The following is a 9,773-nucleotide window of genomic DNA, read 5'->3' on the forward strand; positions in this document are numbered from 1 at the left end:
GACCTTGATGTAAAACAGTGTCCCAGGAAAATGGTTGTTTGTCAATGACTAGACAACACATTGGTAGAAGCCAAGCTTTGGACGAGTCCTGAGATCCTGCTGAGAAGGCTGTCTCAGCTGAGGCAAGTGGCTGGACAGATAGGTCAGCAGCTCAGCCAGAGGTGTGAAGCATCCCGAAGGATGGGGCAGGGCCAAGCAGGCTGCGTGGCACTGGGGAGGAGGAGGTTCTGTGGAGGGGCTCTGAGGCCCAGCTCGGAGGAACTCGTGATGGGGCTGCAGCATGGCAGGCAGCTGAGAACAGGAAGGGACTGCACAGCCCCAGAGGGTCCCAGAACCAGGTTTCAGTAGATGGAGGAGATTCTAGGAAGGGCTAGGAATGGCCTGGAGCCTGGGTGCTCTGCTATGTGCCAGGCTAAGGGGAGAGGGTAGGTGATATAGAGCTACAGTCTTGAAAGGCTCACACTCTGCTGAAGAAGGCAAACACATGGCTACAGTAGACAAAGATGAGGGCTGCATTACAGGGGTGTCATGGGTAATATAAAAGCTTTTAACTGAGAGCTTTTAGGAGAGGCTTCTAACCTGGCAGTGGGGGTTGTGGGAGTGCCATTTAAGCAGAGTTCTAAATAGGAGTTATGCAGTCATAAGGAAGGTGCTTCAAGCAGAAGGATCAGCTCATCAAAAAATGAAAGAGCCAGAGGGAGTAAGGAAAGGATTAAGTAGGTGTGCATTTGTTTTTTTCTCTTTGTTAATATTTGTCAAGCACTTACTATAGGCCAGGCATTGTACTAAGCATGGATTATCCTTTTATGATTAAAACAGCCTGAGAGACAAGCAGTATTATTATCTTACAGGTGAGAAAACCGAAGCCAAGACAAGGTAAGTATCTTGCTCATGATAAGCTAGTAAAGTGGTAGAACCAGGATGTTGAACTCAGATGGTCTGGCCTCAGAACCCTTGGACCCTTGTTTTTAAACTACTACCATAGACAATACGATTTTCTTGATATTTATTTCCTGGTTTAGTTCTCTTCGATTTTGGCTAAATCTTTCTTTAATTAAAAGTTGAGATATAATTGACATATAACGATGTATTAGTTTTAGGTGTACAACATGATGATTTAATAAATGTATATATTGCAAAATGATTACCGCAATAAGTTTAATTAACATCCACTTAGATTCCCTAAATCTCTTAATATATCTCCTTTTTTTAAATTTTATTTTTCACTTTTTATTTTGGGGGGAGGTAATTAGATTTATTTATTTATTTTAATGGAGGTAATGGGGATTGAACCCAGGACCTCGTGCATGTTAGGCATGCACTCTATCACTGAGCTATACCCTCCCACAATATACCTCCTTTTGAAAATTCCCATTGATCTTGGCTGACCTCAAAAAAAAAAAAAGGAACACGTGGAGGAAGGACAGGGAGACCTAGTACCAAGTCAGGGGGACAGAGGTAGGAGCTGGTGGGGCCCAGGCAGGGAACAGGGCAGGAGGGGTGGTTGAATCTATAGCCTACATTTTCCTTGTGAGCTGCTGAGAGCCTCTAGAGGTGACTCATTTCCACCACAGGCCCTGGCACACAGTAGGTGCACAATAAATGTTGGCTGACTCACAGTGATGATGTGAGAAAACTCACTGGCTCTGTTAGTGAAATTGACCCTATTTTCTAATTTCTGTGTAGAGCAGGCTGCTGGGCCACCAAGTTTCCTGTCCAGGATATCTGCTCACCTTGGCCATCACCAGCCTAACCTATAGGTTGCTTTTCCTCTTATCTGGCCCAGGAGGAAGGTTTGAACCTGCTTCCCAAATCAGGAGAACACTGCTCACATCAGGGCCATTTTTTTAGATTCCACAAGCAAGTGATATCATATGATTTCTCTGTCTGACTTACTTCACTTAGTATGATAATCTCTAAGTCCATCCATGTTGCTGCAAATGGCAATATTTCATTTTCATGGCTGAGTAATATTCCATTATATATATACCATTATATATATATTATTATAATATATATTATACCATTACATATATATTGTATATATACACACATACACACACATATACACAGCTTCTTTATCCATTCATTTGCTGATGAACACTTAAGTTTCCATGTGTTGGCAATTGTCAATAATGCTGCTATGAACCTTGTGGTGCATGTATCTTTTTGAATTAGTGTCTTTGTTTTTTTTCAGTTAATTAGGAGTAGAATTGCTGAATTGTAGGGTAGTTCTAATTTTTTGAGAAATTTTCATACTGTTTTTCATAGTGGCTGCACCAATTTATATTCCCACCAACAATATAGGAGGATTTCCTTTTCTCCACACCCTCCTGAGCATTTACTGTTTGTATACTTTTAAAAATTTGTATACTTTTTGATGATAGCCATTCTGACAGGTGTGAAATAATACCTCATTATGGTTTTGATTTGCATTTCTCTAATAATTAGCGATGTTGAACATTTTTTCGTGTGCCTATCGGCCATCTGTATGTCTTCTTTGAAAAAATGTCTATTTAGGTCTTTTGCCATTTTTTGAGTAGTTTGTTTTTTGTATTAAGTTGTATAAGCTCTTTATATATTTTGGGTATTAACCCCTCATCAGTCATACCATTTGGAAATATTTCCCCCCATTCTGTAGGTTGTCTTTTCATTCTGTTAATGGTTTCCTTTGCTGTGCAAAAGCTTTTAAAATTGATTAGATCTCATTTATTTATTTTTGCATATATTTCTTTTGCCTTGGGAGAGAAAGAAAGAATTTCTTTCTATTTTCTAAGAAAATATTACTACAGCTTATGTCAAAGAATGTTTTGCCTGTGTTCTCTTCTAGGAGTTTTATGGTGTTATGTTTTACATTTAGGTATTTAAACCATTTTGATTATGAGACTGTCTTTTTTGAGGGAGGGAATGGTAATTAGGTTTATTTATTTATTTTTAATAGCGGTACTTGGAATTGAACCCAGGACCTTGTGCATGTTAAGCATGTACTCTACCACTTGAGCTATACCCTCTCCCCTAAGCCATTTTGAATTTATTTTTGTATATGGTGTGAGGGAATGTTGTAATTTCACTGATTTACATGTAGCTGTCCAGCTTTCCCAAGAGAAAAGACAGAGACTGTCTTTTCCCCATTGTAGTTTTACCCCACAATCCAGCAATCATGCTTTTAGGTACTTGACCCAACTTATCTGAAAACTAATATCCACGTAAAAATCAACACAGAAGTGTTTCTAGTACCTTTATTCATAATTGCCAGAAACTGAAAACAACCAAGATGTCCTTCAATAGGTGAATGGATAAACAAACTGTGATACATCCATACAATGAAATACTACTCAACAATAAAAAGGAATGAGCTATCAAGCTCATACACAAAGACAGAGACAAATTTTAAATGCATATTACTAAGTGAAAGTCTGAAAAGGCTGCAGAGTGTAGGACTGCATTTACAGGCAAAACTATAGGGATAGTAAACAGATTAGTGGTTATCAGGGTTTGTTGTGGGGGAGGGTGCAGTGAGGATGGAATAGGTTAAATACAGAAGATTTGGGGGGCAGTGAAGCTATGTTGTATAATACTGTAGTGGTATATTACTATTAAATACTATACATTTTTCAAAACCCATAGAATTTTACAGTACAAAGAGTGAACATATGTAAACATATGTAAACTTCAAAAAATCATTTAGGAGGCTGGGAGATCCCAGGATGGAATAAAGAATGTGACAAAAGAAACCAACTATATTACAAATGTATGAAACAACCTCACTGAAGGAAGGAAGTAGGGGGAGTGGTGCTTACCTGTTACTTTGGAAATAAGTAGAGTCTGTAAGACTAAAGGTAAAGGAACTGTACATAAGCACCATACTCTGGTTGATAACGTTGTTTCCCAGTGGGACATGCATTAACAATTTGGAAACAACTATACATGTATACCGGTTATGAAAAATTAAGTGAATTAATGGTGGATGGTGGGAGTCAGGTTTTTGACTGTTGGAGTGGGTGGTTGCAGGCTAGCAAGGGGAGAAAGCTACAGTCATCCATGTGGTACTAAATTAGAGTTGGAGACATCATTATGAACGTGGTTAGCTTACTATAGATCCAGATGGCTACATATAGAAATAGTTATAAATATGTGTTCGTATACATAAACCCATAACTATTTGTATGTGATTTAATTATTACCTCAAAATACCAACAGAATCAACAAGCTGTTGTAGCTAGTGAGAGAATTCAGCAATGCAGCCAGATAGATCAATCTACAAAAATCAATCGGACATGTCTACACCACCTGTAGCCAAGTAGAAAATGCAATAAAAAAGACGCTTTCACAATGGTGAAAAAACTATAAAGTATCTAGGAATTTACTTAACCAACACTATATGAGACCTCTATGAAGAAAACTTTAAAGCTCAAAAGACACAGAAAATGATCCAAATAACTAGAAAGATATTCCATTGTCTTGTTAGTTAAAAAAAAAAACAATATTAATTGTTCCCCAGTTAATCTATACATTTAATGCAATCCCAATTAAAATCCATAAGGATTTTACGGAATGTAATAAACTTACTCCAGTATATATACAGAGAAATAAAGTTTCAAAATGAGCAAAGTCAATATATAAAAAGAAAAAGAAAGAGTGGGGCTTACCCAACCAGATAACAAGACATACTATAAGACTACAGTAATCAGAACAGTGTAGTACTGTTGCGAGAACAAATAGACCAATAAAGAACCTGACCCACCTGTGTGATATGATATAAAAGAGAACATAATATGCAATAAATGTGGCACCACCATCACTAAAGAAAGGATAGATTGTTTGGTAGATAATATTGGAAAAACTGGTTCATTATATGAAGAAAGGTGAAAACCATGTTCCTATACAACAATACATACAAGTAAATTCTAGAGGATTCAACCTAAGTAAGAAAAACAAAACTATACAGTTAACAGAAAAATAATGTAGAAAATCTGTGTTTACTTAGGAGTGGTGGGGAAGGACTTGAACATTTCAAAAAACAAACCATTGTTGCAAAACACTGATTATTTTGATTACATAAAAATTAAGTATTTCTTCTCCACAAGATACTCATTAATTACACAGGGGAAAATAGCAATTTAGAGCATAGAAACCTGGCAGACACCACCTTAACCAAGTAATCAAAGTTAACATCACCAGTAATGGGACAAATTGACATCACATGCCTCCTGATAAGATGTACTGAGAAGGCACAGCCTCACTTCTGTGATATGCCTGCCAAAAATGCACAGCCTGAATCTAATCATGAGGAAACACCAGACTAACCCAAATTGAGGGACATTCTCAAAATGAATGTCCTGTACTCTAACAAAATGTTAAGGTCATAAAAGATAAAAAGACGGACTGAAGAATTGCTCCAGATGAAAGGAGGCTAAAGAGACTGGAGAGCTAAATGCAATGTGTGATCCTGGATCAAATATATATTTTTTCTATTTATATAAGGGAAATTGCTGGTACAATTGGCAAAATGAGGATAAACTAGATTAGATAATATTACTGTATCAGTGTTTATTTTCTGACTTTGATAATTACACTGTGGCTATGTAAATAAAGTCCTTGTTTTTAGAAAACAACATATTGGGTACTTAGAAATAAAGGAACATTATGTCTACAACTTACTGTTAAACAGTTTAGGAAAAAATATATACACACACACAAATATACACAGAGGAGGATAAAACAAATTTAGCAAAACGTTAACATTTAGGAATCTGGCTGAAGGAAAAAGCACAATTCTTTGTAATATTCTGCAACATTTCTCCAAGCCTGAAATTATTCTAAAATAAAATGTTACAAAAATAAGGATTTCTGTTTAGTGAGACACTAAGGAGAGAGTTAATGGCTGCTACAGTGAAAGAAGTTGTTTCCCTACCTATAAATTTCTAGGTTTACATGTTCATATGCGTAAAGATAAAGTTCGGAAAGCTAGGTATGGAACTAGTAACAATAGTTACCTCTTTAGGGAAAAGGGAACTAGAATTAGGAGGGAGAGGGGATATTAACTATTTGAATGAATCACTGCATTCTTCAACTTGTTACAACACTCATGTGTTATTTTTACGTTAAAAATTTGTATTAAATTTGAAACAATCTCAAGCATACAGAAAATCTGAAGTACAGAACAAAGAACTCCCCGCCATGAACCATTTACAAGAAGCCAATTTATGTCCCATCACCCTTGATTTAATCTGTATTTGCTACAAACAAGGACATTCTCCTAGATGACCACAGTACAACTGCCAAAATCAGGATCAAAATCAGGAAATATTTTTTTTAGGAAATTAACACTGATACATCTCTGCCGTCTAATCCTGAAACTCCATTCCAGCTTCACCTGAAGTCCCAGTAATGCCCTTTATATTAATAATAATAAAAAAATCCATTTCAGATCATCTTGTAGTTTTTTTCTCCCTGGAGTCTCTTCTTCACTTTGGAACAGTTCCTCAGTCTTTTCTTAAATTTCATGACCTTGACATTTGAAAGAGTACAGAATATTTATTCTGTAGAATGTCCCTAAATTTGGGTTTGTCTCATGCTTCCTTATGACTAAATTCATGTTACATATCTTTGGCAGGAAAATCACAGAAATGATGCTGTGTTCTTCTGGTTGCATTCTATTGGGTGGCACAAGATTTTGATTTTACATTACTGATGATGTTTTATTTTATTACTTGATTAAGGTGGTGTCTGCTAGGCTTCTCTACTGCAAAGTCATTCCTTTTCCTTTTATAATGAATAAATGTTTTTTGTGGAAGTATTTTGAAAATATGTAAGTATCTCATTCCTCATCAAACTTTTCACTTATTCATGTATGGACTCATGGTTCCCTATTTTATTTAGGGGTTATAATATCTTACCATCATTATTTATATTGATTCTCAAACTGTCCCTAATTTGTCCAGTGGGAGCACTTCAAGCTGACTTTTCAGTACTCCTTTGCTTTCTAGGACAAGATTTCTAGGCTCATCTTGTATCTTTTCTCCCTCAGCCCTAGAATCAGCTCTTTCCCTACAGAACCCTGGTACCTTATAGTGAAGAATGGTGTTTAGAAGTCAGGATTTGGGTACTGGGTGTGTTTATTGCTACTAGAGTGGAAGTGTCAATTTTCCAAGGCCCTCTCAATAGTCAAAACTGAGACAGAGCTACATACACACTTAAATCTGTACTTATTTCTATTACCTATCTCTTTGCATTGAAAACCTAACGTTCACACCAATATCTCCAGTTTTAATCCAGCATCACAAGGTTTATTCATTTTCTCCTTTTCTATGTTTGTAATTTCCTCCTCCAACTATGAGAAACCTGGCTCTCCTTTTCTCTTCAATATGTTTATTTTTATGATTAACCTCCCTGTTGCCACTGCCCTTCTGCATTCAGATGCCTTTCTCATTCTACTCTGTCTACAGCACTCTGTGTTGGGTTGCTGTCCCCCTGCCCCTTCAGTGAATACCATCCTTACCCCAACCTTGCCCAGTACCCTGTCCTGGTGGTCGGTCCCCTCCTCAAGAGTGCCCTTCTTGCCCTGCTTGGGCTCTGAATCTCCACACCAGGCTGCACTTCCATCCCCGTTGCTGCAGGTACATCATCATCATCCTGTTGGGTCTCTGATACCTGCAGCAAGCCATACACATGCGTGGATGTCCTCACTTCACTCAGGCTCTGACACCTTACACTGCGCAACCTTCATACACAGATGCTCCCTTCGCCCTGTTCAGGTCCTGACATCCTGCTCTGGGTTACTGAGGTAGCCCCCACCCTATTATGGACAACTACTTTGCTCTACCCCATCTAAAGACTTCAGGACTGAATTGTTCAGGAAGGAAAGAAGAAGACTTTAATTTTTAAAAATTCAAGAGCACTGTTAGGGCAATGAAACTACTCTGTGTGTTGCTGTCTATAATGGTGGTTACATGCCATCATACATTTGTCCATACCCATAGAATGTACACCACCACGAGTGAACCCTAATGTAAACTATGGACTTTGGGTGGTAATTATGTGTCAATATACATTCATCAATTGTAAGCCCCCCTCTAGTGGAGGATACTGACAATTGGGGAGACTACATATGTGTAGGGGCAGGAGTATATGGGAAATCTGTGTACCTTCTCAATTTTGCTGTGAACCGAAAACTGCTCTAAAAAATAGTCTTTTAAAAAGTTAAGAATTTTACTTCTTGCAAGGAAATGCATCTCTATGATGTGATGTGTTGATTTACATAGCATAATCACAATCACTGAAAAATGTCTGTATGAGTAGCTTGACATTTTGCACTACTAATTCTATAAGAAAACCTTCTATAAACTGCAAAGAAAATGAAGGGAAACCAAAAACTGAAACTTACCCTGTCATAAATACTAAAACTATCACAAAATAGTAGCCAAACATTACATTCCTCCTGATGGGAGTACTGACACTAATAAGTACTATCCTGGGGTGGAGACGGGGAGTGGTGAGTTGCAGGAAGAGAGGAGCAGGATTCACAGTGCAGACAAATTATGAGGGTGTAGATGAAATATGATTAACCTGAACCATGAAGGATAATTGTTGAAGCTAGGTAATGTACACATAGGGAGGGGTTCATTATTCTATTTCTCTACTCTTGTACATGTTTGCAATTTTCCATAATAGTTTAAAATATATACTGTAAAATAAAAGTGAATATACAGCATCAGTAAAAAATTCAAGATCAACAGGCTCCCTGACTTCAGACTACACTACAAGGCTATAGTAGTCAAAACAGCATGGTACTGGCATAAAAACAGACACACAGACTAATGGAACAGGATAGAAAGTCCAGAAATAAACACACACTTACAGACAATTCATCTATGAAAAAGGAGGCAAGAATATATGATGGAGAAATGACAGTCTCTTCTGTCAGCTACATGTAAAATTGGACAGCTATATGTAAAAGAATGAAATTAGAATATACTCTAACACCATATACAAAAAAATAAACTCAAAGTGGATATAAGACCTAAATGTAAGACTGGATACTATAAAACTCCTAAAGGAAAACATAGTCAGAACACTCTTTGACATAAACTGCAGCAATATTTTTTTTGATTCATCTCCTAGAGTAATGGAAATAAAAAAAAAAAAACAAATGGGAACTAATTAAAAAAACTTAAAAGCTTTTGCACAGCAAAGGAAATCATAAACAAAACAAAAAGACAACCTACAGAATGGGAGAAAATATTTGCAAATGATGTGATCAACAAGGGATGGATTTCTAGAACATACAAGTAGCTCACACAGCTCAATATCAAACAAACAAACCAAACAACCCAATTAAAAAATGGGCAAAAGATCTAAACAGAGAATAGACATTTCTCCAAAGAAGACATTCAGATGGCCAACAGGCACATAAAAAGATGCTCAACATCACTATCATTTGAGAAATACAAATCAAAGCTACAATGAGATAATCACCTCATACTGGTCAGAATGGCCATCATCAAAAAGTCTACAAATACTAAATGCTGGAGAGGGTGTGGAGAAAAAGGAACCCTGCTACACTATTGGTGGGAATGTAGTTTTGTGCAGCCATTATGGAAAACAGTATGGAGATTCCTTAAAGAACTGAAAATAGACTTACTCTAAGATCCAGCAATCCCACTCCTGGGCATATATCCGGAGGAAACTCTAATTCAAAGAGATATATGCACCTCAATGTTCCTAGCAGCACTATTTACAATAGCCAAGACATGGAAGCAACCTAAATGTCC

This window comes from Camelus ferus, chromosome 1 (assembly GCF_009834535.1).
Source record: "Camelus ferus isolate YT-003-E chromosome 1, BCGSAC_Cfer_1.0, whole genome shotgun sequence".
Lineage (NCBI taxonomy): Eukaryota > Metazoa > Chordata > Mammalia > Artiodactyla > Camelidae > Camelus > Camelus ferus.